Below are 10,903 nucleotides of genomic sequence, written 5' to 3'. Positions count from 1 at the left end.
GGGGGCATTTAAGAGGACACCCAGTAAGACCACACAACCCAGTGACATCTCCAAACATTTCCTTAAAAACATGAAGAGAATAGCCACATTGTTATAGACACAAACAGGTCAGTTCTGGTCCTGCTTGGACGCTGAGGACTTTGATGAGTTAGTGTGTTTTTTACATCACAACGTTTACATGTTCAATAGATAATTTGATCTGAGAGAAGACTGCGGTGGTCAGGAAAAGTCAGGACTAAGATAGGCAGTTTGTGCTTCATCTCCTTTCACCTGGTGGTGGATGTGTTCAGGAGATTTTATAACATGAAATCCACAGTTTTGATGTGTGGTCCTAAGATTCACTGACTGATTCACCTCTCCCTCCTTCCCTCCCTCTCTCTTCTCTCCTTCCTCTTTCCCTCCATCAATTCCTGAAACTTTTTCATGAATCAGGCATTGTGCTAGGGGGTGGGGAGACTGAGATGAATGAAACCTTGGCACTAGACTAGAGGGGCTCACAGTTTAGCAACACTTTATGGTTTAATGAGTAGGCAAGTCTGTGTATTGTAAACCTTTATCACTTAGATTCTGTAACAGGCATTGTCAAGGTCTGGTATGGTGGAGAAACACTTTTAGGAATAATACACTGACAGTCTCACAGTTAAAGAAACATTATTTTCTTCAAAATAAAGTTTTAAATATTTTCAAGCCTTCTTCATAGTAGCAACAAATCAGAGTCCCGGCTCAGGGGTGACTGAGATTTTCTGAGCCCCACAGCCATCAGAGTCTCAGGCATGAGAGAAGCACAAAATGATTTTGGTTAAGGCCAGCCATGTGCCTCGGAGGTGGGCGAGCAGTCGTGTTTGTTTAAATTCTGAGGACAGTAAAGCCTCGGTGGCAAACTGAGTTCTGCAGCGCCTGGAAAGGAGGCCAGACCACTGTGGCCTTGTTTTGGCCGTAGATTGGCCCAGGAAAGGATACGAAAGCCAAGGAAGACGTCGCAGTGTCCTCAGGAAAGAGACGGCTGTAGAAGGCTCCAGCTGATGAACTAGTTTTTGTCAGTGCTTTTTGCTGCCCGGCTCCCGGGAGCGTCAGAGTCTCATTGTCAGATAGGGAACAAGGTGATGAGTGTGAACGAGTTGACGGAGACACGAAGGCTCAAGAGAGGTGCTTGTGAGGCTGGGGATGAAGATGGGAAATACTAACGAGGCAGGAACAGCACCGACAAGCCACGCCGGACGCGTTCCCCACGCGCCATGCCGCCTGCAGCTGCTCCCCGCCTCCAGCTTTGCCGCCGCTGAGTGTCAAGAAACGACCATTCCCAAAATATTTTCATTGAAACAGAAACTGACCCTGGCTGGTTGTTGGTTTAACAGTGTAATTCCTTTGATGGGTGCTAACTACCTACCTGATGAAAAATTCACTTAGACTAACTCTGATCGAGTGGCTTCACTGTGAGGATTCACACAGACCCAGACTGCAGTCACGTTGTCAGGCCTGTGGGGCCCAGGAGCAGCCTTGCCACTAGTTCAGTCCCTGGAAGGTCAATCGATGCCTTGTGACTCTGGGGCAGAGCCTCCTCCGCTCGGTGTCAGGACTTCACGAATCAGCTGCAGCTCTGCTGTCACCCACACTCAGCCACTCCGAGTGCTCTTGTTGTGATTGCCTCTGGATGTCATTCTGCATTCACGCCTCCTAACCGCTCATCCTTTCTGCGAACTTTTTAAGAGAGAGGATCTTATGGTTCAGCCTCCACTCAGTTGGGCTGAGATTGCGCCACACCAGCTAGAGGTTGAGATGCCTCTCTCAACCACCAAGGGCCAAGGTGGCAGGCCCAGTAAATATGCAGTCTCTCTCGGGAAGGGCTGAACAAGAGGTGGGTGCTCAAGGCGCTCGCTGGAGCAGTTTCACGGTGACTCAGACGCAAGTAGCCACAGTCTCGTGGCCAGGGTGGGGCGAAGTACATCACACACAAGGATCAAGGGTGGCCAAGATGCCAGGCCCCATCCTGCTATTCATAAATGAACTCCGATAGCACTGACTTTTCTTTCTATGCTGTTAAGTTGGGAAACCTCTCTTGGCCTCAGTTTTCCTCGCTTGTAAATGGGTATATGAGTACCTATCTCATGATGTCGTAGTGAGGCCAGAGTAGAGAAAGTATGTGTCTTATGTTTCAGGCTTGATCAGCAGAGTATAAAACATAGGGTTTGCAGCCTGATGCGTCTAATGTCACCTGGGCAGGCCCTTGAGACTTCCTGTTCTTGTGGCCATTTCGGAGTCCCCTAGCTGGGCCTGAGGTGGTCATCCTCCTCAACTAGGCGACTTCCTGTGAATCACAGTTTTTTTGACACGACAGTTATTTTGGTGTATGTCTTTCAGCCACTTGGCCATCTTCCCACTGAACTCTTACCCTCCACCCAGAAGGGCACCTCCCCTCCTTGTGTCTGGTTCCCGCTGGGAGATGAATAAAAGGACCTGCCTCGGTAGCAGCTTTCATTGCCTACCTCACCTCCTTGGTACAGGGCACTCCCAGCAGCATGGATTGGGCTTTAGTGGCACAGTTTGATTTTATTTTTCCCCCAGAGCCCTTCCTTTCCAGGACTTCCAGATAGTCCCCAGAGGCTGGTTTTCCTATATGTCTTCCTCTTTTGGCTTCCACCCTTGTTCATTACTGATGTCTAAATGCAAGTTGTGGACAGGGAGTCATTCAGTTCTCTCATGTGGCTCAGGGAAGACTGAGTGGGTCTCCGAGCAGGCAGGGAGTCTTTGGCTGTGTTGTGCACCCAGAAGGCTCTTGAAGGGTGAATCTTCAACTCCACAGCCAGGGCTTTTACATCCGCTCTCCTGCCCAGCTGTATGTGAAGTGCTTGGATGGTTCCCTGCACTTCCAACAGGGAGGGAGGAGAGGAAGGGGGGGAGAGGGAGGGATTTATTTTGAGGAACAGGCTCCCATGATTATGGGGGCTAAGAAGTCTACAAGCTGGAGATCCTGGAAAACTGGTGGTGTAATTGGTGTCATTCTGATCTGAGTCTGAAGGCCTGAGTCAATGGTCGTTACAGCCATTTTTTAAAAAAATTATTATTTTTAATCCCCACCTGAGGATGTTTTTTATTGATTTTAGAGCTAGAGGACAAGAGAGAGTGAGTGAGAGAGAAACATCGATCAGTTGCCTCCTGTACATGCCCTGACTGGGGTTTGAACCTGCAACCTTTTTGGTGATGGGATGATGCTCCAACCCACCGAGCCATCTGGTCAGTCAGGGCACAGCCATTATTTTTATTGCTGCTCAGGCCTGCTTTGAAATTATTGCTCTCTGGTTCTATCTGTCTATCTCTAAATGTATCTAGCATCTATTTGTATTAGTCAGGGTTCTCCAGAGAAACAGCATCAACAGGAGACAATGAGTGTGTGTGGGTATCCTTATGTCTTCTTATATCTCTCTCTCTCTATTGGTATGTGATATATTCCAACGGAGAGGGAGGAGAGGAAGAGGGGGAGAGGGAGGGATTTATTTTGAGGAATAGGCTCCCATGACTATGGGGGCTGAGAAGTCTGCAAGCTGGAGATCCTGCAAAACTGGTGGTGTAATTCTGGTCTGAGCCTGAAAGCCTGAGAACCAGGGGAGCTGATGGCTTAAATCTCAGTCCAAGGGCAGGAGAAGACCAATGTCCCAGCTCAAGCAGACAGGAAGAAAACGGGAAAATTTCTCCTTCCTCTGCCACTTGTCCTATTCATGCCTTCAACGAATTAAACAATGCCCACCACATTGGGGAGGGCAACCTGCTTACAGAATATGCGGATTCAAATGCTCATCTCAAGAGGAAACACCCTCAGAGACACACTCAGAAGCAACTTAAAGCGAGTGAAAGGCCGAGCCCTGCTATGGCCTTTGCATGCTGATGACCACAGGGTCCATTTCTTTCGGTACATGGGGCACCAGAGAAAACATGAAACAAGCAAAAGGAAGGTTGGCTGCAGACTGATGCCTGGATTTCCTACGCTGACAAAGCATCCCTAGGGTTTGCTTGCTTGTGGCAGTGGGTGCTCTTCATGGGAAGATGCCAGAAGATGTTTGTGGACTCTGTTCTCCATAGGTACCCATGTCACTCTACAGAGAGATGCTTTTCTGTAAGCAGAATGCAAACCCTGTGTCACGGTCCACAGCGGATCTTTGAAAACAAAGACTTTTGGAGAATTAGTCTTGCTCTGCAAGAAGACTTCTGCTTGTCTACATGCACCAGCAGTGCTAGAATTACCTGCTCTCTGATGAATGAGAAGAATTTCATTTTTTTAAAATACTTGGCTGAGGAGTGAGGATATCTTTTCCATTGATTTCTAGAGAGAGTGGAAGGAAGGAGGGATAGGGAGAGAGAGAAAAACATTGATGTGAGAGAGACACATACATTGGTTGCCTCCTGCACGTGTCTTGACCAGGGGCAGGGATGGAACCTGCAACCCAGGTACATGCCCTCAGCTGGCAATCAAACCTGAGCCCCTCCAGTGTGCAGGCAGATTCTCTAATCATTGAGCCACACTGGCCAGGGCAAGAATTTCCTTCAGACCAAGTCCTGGCCTTTATAGTCAGTGATGAGAGAAGCATGGTGTCAGAGGTGGGATTTCCTAAGCTTTCTTATAGTTTGACTCAGCTATACAAGGATGACTCTTGTTGCCTCAGGAGGAAAGTACAGCCCTGATCCTGAGGACCACAGGCCTGGGTAGGGGCCAGGTTGGTAGAAGAGTCATAGAGAGGATTCAAGCAGTTAGACTGGGTCACTTAGGCTCCCCGTTCAATCCTGAGCTTTTCCAATCCTATACTTTCAGAAGTTTTTTCTAAGAAAATATTAAGGCAATGAATGGCTCCTAAACCCTGATGTTCTCTATTTGCTTATTACCATCCTTTCTTTTTCTTTCCTTAAAAATGAAAATTTTTGTTATGCTTTTTTATAGTTTGGACATGTAGCAATGAGAACATAGCCTAAGGTCATATGATACGATGCTGTAGCTCCTCAATGACAGTGTATGGGGACACCTGGATTAGAAGGTAAATTAAATTAGAATACTTAAAAGCACTTGGGAAAAGCTTTTAAAATTTTGCTCATCCCCTGGCATCTGTTCTCTGGATACATTTGGGGTAAATCTATGAACCTGTGGAATTCTCTGTTGATATGAAGGTGAGGTGTGTGAGGAGTTGGAGAGTAGGAGGGAAACATCAGGTGAGAAGGTCAATTGCCTAAAGGGGACAAAGAACAAAGATCCCTTTGAGGTGGGAGCTTATTTCTACTTTTTGAAAACGATTATCCTTAATTTTACCAGCTTCAGATTCAAAGTGGTCTCCTTCACTCTCGCCTTTGGATTGCTTTCCTCCTAAACACAAGCCTCCTTAGAAACCTGAGCATCCAGCCCTCCGGCGCCAAAGGATTGTCTCCGGGGCTGGATCCGTCCTAATGTCAGCATCAGGGTTGTTGACTACCAAATACTGCTCTGAATTCAGGGAGCCTGAGTGCCAGGGTCAAGAGGCTGAATCCTGGTCTTTGTTGAGACGCTACAGCAAACTCTGGATGACCTGTCAGGATTGGGAGTCCACGCCAAGGCAGATACGTGGGATATAGACACTGGCAGACTTGGCCACAGGGGCAGCCAAGAGAGGTGGCAGCTGGCACCCATTCCCCGCATGCAGACCACACGGGGGTGGTCACATCAGATGCTGTGCCAGGAGGGATGCAGAGCGAATCAGAGATGACACCTGAAGAACAAGAAAATTGGTTGACTTATTTCCTCCCCTTCCTGTTACTACAGCTTGGGGACAGCTTGGGACATTCTGTGGTATTCCAAGAGGAGATATTTGAATTGCTGCCTACACAGGGGCTAGTGAGGGAGACTTGTCTTCCTAACTGGAGGAATGTGACCGTGAACACATAGGATGGCCACACCTTTGACTTTTAGCAGCCGGGAGAGGTGCAGAATGGGGCAGAGAATGTCGCATTGCTGTCTGCAGAATCTTATGTCTGCGCCCTTGTGTCACGGCCACAGCGGGCCTCTCAAAGGACAGAGTGACACTGGAGTCTTTAGGAAGGTCTCAAGCATGTCTTTGATGTAGCCACTTGGAGCCCAAAGATTGCAGTGCTGACGGGCTGGCTCCTGGGTCTTGTCTATGAGAACCACTCCAAAGGGACCCAAAGGGACCTGCGCTGTGAAGGTCTCCGCTGGGACCCGTTGGCAGCTCCCCGAGTGGACGGCAGGGTGCTGCCCCCACGGAACTTAGGGGGCCGTCCCCAGTGGTAGCTGACACGCACTGAGCTTCAGACCCTGTAACTGCCACTTTCCTGGATTATGTCACTTAATCTGCACAGCAACCTTATGAGGTTGGAGGATTACTTCTCCGTTTTCAGAGATGAGATTGACATTTATGGACATTAAGTAGCTTGCCCAGGGCCACACGGCTAATAGATGAGGCTGAAATTGAATTCAGCAGCTGGCTCCAGCTGCTCAGTTGTGGATTAATGTTTTTTTAGATATAGACATCAGTAACAGCCTCTGTAGTGTTTTGTAATATCTTAATTTTTCACTAATGGCAAGATAGATTAAAACTAGCTGTTCCTATACGAAGAACGTGTTCTATGACAAATCTAATGACACTTTCTTACCTTGATTCTTACCCACAGTGTCTGAATCTGGGGAATGATAGGAACAGACCGCACACCTAATGGCTCTGACTTGGTGCTTTTAAATCAGTGAGGCTAAAAAAGGAGAATTTCAAGAAGGGCGTAGACAATACTGCTAAATGCTACAGAGCAAGAAAGAAAAATGGGAACTTGAAAGATTCCATCAGACCTGTGATTAGATTTTTAATTTTTATTAAACATTGGAGTGAATTATATAGGTTTATATCTATTGTCTCCTTGTATACCAAAAGAGGTCTTACCCACCCCCGCTCAGTTTTAATGAACTAGAGCATATCTGCCTGGTACTAAATTCAAAATATAAGAGGTATACAATGAATAGCCTCTAGGTCTCCCTTCCATTCCTGGACCCCAGGCACCCAGTTCCCTTTCCAGGACGCAAACCATATCAGCAAGTTATTGTGCATCCTTCCTGAGATATTCTAGACACATATAATAAATGAGTGTGTATACTTTTTTTAAACAGAGTATCATACTATATGCCGTGTTCTGTACCTTTGTTAATTTAACAATATTCTGTAGTCTTGTAGACCTTCCTATAATAGTACAGCAAGTTTCCTCATTAGTTTCTGCAGATGCACAGGGATCCATGCTATGGATGTATTCTAGTTCATTTAATAAATGTATGTTTTCAGCTAACCGCCCGAAAGCACCAACATCTAGAAAAGATACTAGAAAGGGCTTTCTCTTTCGAAGATAGAAAGGTAGTTCCCGGAGTAAGCAGACAGAGCTGAGGACCCTTCAGGTGCTGAGGGTGCCTGTTCTAGGGCTCACTGAGCTCAGCAAGAACTAGCTCACTTCAGAGGGACTTCCTTTCAACCTACCACCCTGCGTTATGATTTGGAAACTTCATTTCTGAAAATGGCATACCTCCTTAGACATTAGCTAGAAGCAGCCAAGATGCTGTCTTCAGTCTTTTGAGAAATGAGGTAAGTTATAAATCTTTTTCATCTTTGTAACTCTAGCATCCTTCGAGAATCTAAGTATCTTTTCACTTTCTATCTTCTAATTGCTAATATCCTAATATTCCTAATATCCTATAATTCCTCATTTCCAATAGAAAAATTTCTGCACTCAGAGCTGACCAGTTCAAAATCCACTACTCACTGACTTTGGATAGTGGCTGAATTCTGGCCTTGTATTTCCTAATCTACAAAGCAGGAGTTGTATTGCCTGTTTTCTTTGGGTTTTTATTAGGATTAAATGAGCTAACATTTAGAACACCTAACAAAGTCCTTGTCAGAAAACAGAAGTTTAAATTGTCCATTTTCTCTTTTTGGCTCTCTTACCTCTTATAAGGTATGACCCGTGCAATTGATCATTGCTCATTCTTGGTATATGTTAACTTATAAATAAATTGGAATAGAGATTTAGAAATCAGTTTTCCGTGAGTTTGGTTGTAATCTTAGAATAGAACAAAATCTTAGAAGTCTTATTTTAAGTAGAGGATACATGATCAGAAATTCATTGGTGTGTGAACTGCGTCATTTAAAAAATTAGTCGCAGGATTAACAATTCAAAAACATATTTTAGCAACACAAACGAAAAGTAGTCCAAAAATGGTTTAATCAATTTTATTTTCACAGAGATTCATAGTTGTTGGCCTAGTTTAAGTAATTGGCCAAACATAATAAAAATGAATAGGAATTCTGCGGAATTCTTGAATTGTCTTGTAATCTATCTCAATTCTGAATCTATGTTCACATCAAATCATTAGCAGTTCTCTGAAAGACAACGTGTTTTCTCTGATCAGACTGATATTTTCCATATTTTGGCAACTATTTCACGACTTCCCCACCCCGACCCCTACAAATGGCAGAAAGTTCTTTCAAACTGTCTTAAGCCAAAAAGTGAACTTGATGACTCAAGAAATTGAAAAGAAGGAGCTTCAGGTATGTCTTAATTCTATCAATGTAAGTGTTTGGTCATAAAAAATATTTAGGAACTATTTTTGTTTAAAAAGTTTACATTTGGTTCATTAAACCTAAACTGAAAAACCAAGTTCTTATGATTAAAGTTTAATTTATAAATATTATTATTCAACAAATATACCTAGCATATTTTTCATCTAAGATATTGACTCTCTTCATTTCTAAAAGTTCAATATGGACCTTTAAAAATATTTTTTAATCTTTAAAATATTCAAACTTTCTTCTACCTTCTTGAATATAAGGAATATAGTTACAATAATTATTTTAATGTCTTTGTCTACTAATTTTATCACTTGTGGCATTTCTGGGACTGTTTCTATTGAGCAATGTTCTCTTCGTCATGAGCTTTACTTTCCTTGTCTTATTTGGTAAGTTTTGATTGGATTGCAAACACTGTAGCATTTATCTTGCATTCCTCTATTCTTGAGCTTTCTTGCACATGATTAAGTTATTTGGAAGCAATTTGATTCTATTGGGTCTTGCATTTAAGGTTTCTTAGGTAGGACCAGGATAGCATTTAGTCTAATTTTCCCCCTTACCCTGTGAGTACTCTGCCAGTCCCCCATGAGTAATAAGGCAATTGGTTGATGGGAACAGACTATTTCTGGCCCCATGTGAACAAAGAAGGTTGTTCCTGCTCCCCATAACCCTTTTAGGTGGTCCTTTCCCTCGCCTCGGGTAGCTTCCTGATACCCATGTACGGATCATACTCATCTGCAGATCTCCAGAACTCACGTCCTGTACAGCTCTCTTCCCTTCACTACTCTCCCCGCCGAGCCTGCCTGACCTCCCCGACCTCCCCAGGTGCCCCCCTCTATCTCTGCAACTCAGGGAGGCCTCTTGGCTAGAACAGTCTGTGCTGTAGCCTGAAAATCCCTCTCCAGGAAGTACACTGGTGCAATTGTAGGGCTTACCTCATTTATTTCCCTTCCCAGGAATCACTGTCCTGTGCTTCCTGATGTCCAGTGTCTGAAAATCACTTTCTTATATTTTGTCTGCTTAGCATTTCTTTGGCTCTCTTAGGATGTTGAAGTCATCCACTGGATTTTGCATGCTTCTCAAGGCTATGTCTGCCTCTCGCTGTAACACTCACTCAGGTGATACTAAGGATAGACCCAGGGGTTCAAATGATGTCATTAGGACATCTCTAGGCTCTGCAGTGGCTTCATTTTGGGGCATCTTGTGGTGATGTCTAGAGCCTCATGTTTCAAGCCCTCCAGTTTTACTCCAGCAGAAAAGACACTGGCCCTCTTGTGCATCTCAAACGGTGATCTCAGCAGGAGGCTGCCTCATACTGGCTGGGTTTGGTTACTTGTTATCAGGAATAGTGTCTGCTCCACCCAAGACATATGGCTGAAAGAAGATCAGGTGACAAAAATCAGGAGAAAGGATGCAGCAGGCAAATCAACATATGCTATTACAGTCACTTAGCCGTAATCCTTCAGGAGAGCCCTGGAGGTCACGTGGCTCTCTGGGTTCTTAGGATACCATGTTATCTTGGTACATGGAGCTTGCTTTTAGCACAGTCAGCTGTTCCTCTTAAAACAGCCATATTGACGGGGCTGATGCTTGATAATTTAGACTCATTCTGAGGTTTCCATTGTAAAAGCAGCTACAAATATTAAAGCCTGGTGCCCACTAATCAACAGCCAGGGATCTCTTTGGATATCAGTTTTTGAAATTTCGTGATTCTGTTGAACCTAGGGCAATTCAGCCAAGTTGAGTTGAATTAGTCCCTAATTCTCTCTGCTTAGTCTGTGTATATTTTTGATGTGGTCTCTCTAACAAACCAGAAATTCAGTTTCTAGTTTTCTTTATTCACCTGTCACATCAGCAGTCTCTTAAGCCCCTGGAGTCAGGTTGCTTGTGCCCTGCAATTTTAAAAAGTTATTAAAATTTTTCTCTAATGTCTACCTGATCTGGGTATATTCAAGTGAATTAAAATGTTCACACACAGTTTCAACTTCTTTTGAATATTACCTAAAAATTGTAAATTTTAAGGGCATAAGTAGAAAATTCACAATTTTGATTACACTAGGATGTCAATCTGTCTTGCAATCTGTCACACTACAAAATTACCTGATGGTGATGAAATGGAAGCTTTCGGTTCAGGGCAAACTTTTTTTTTTCCCCTTGTATTTCCTCTGTTTTTTATTTTGCCTTTTCTTTCATTGTAGAGCCCCATCTATGCCAGGCAAACTGATCTTTCCCATGTTTATGCCAAACTACTCAAATTCTCCCTGGCAGGTGCTAAGCCTGCCGGTTCCTGTGCGTGAGCTCACTGGCGAGGTATTGGTTTTGTTGATCCCGAG

This window comes from Miniopterus natalensis, chromosome 1, assembly GCF_054644295.1.
Source record: "Miniopterus natalensis isolate mMinNat1 chromosome 1, mMinNat1.hap1, whole genome shotgun sequence".
In the NCBI taxonomy this organism is placed as follows: domain Eukaryota; kingdom Metazoa; phylum Chordata; class Mammalia; order Chiroptera; family Miniopteridae; genus Miniopterus; species Miniopterus natalensis.
The sequence above is the reverse complement of the archived record's forward strand: the minus strand, read 5'-3'. Positions refer to the sequence as shown.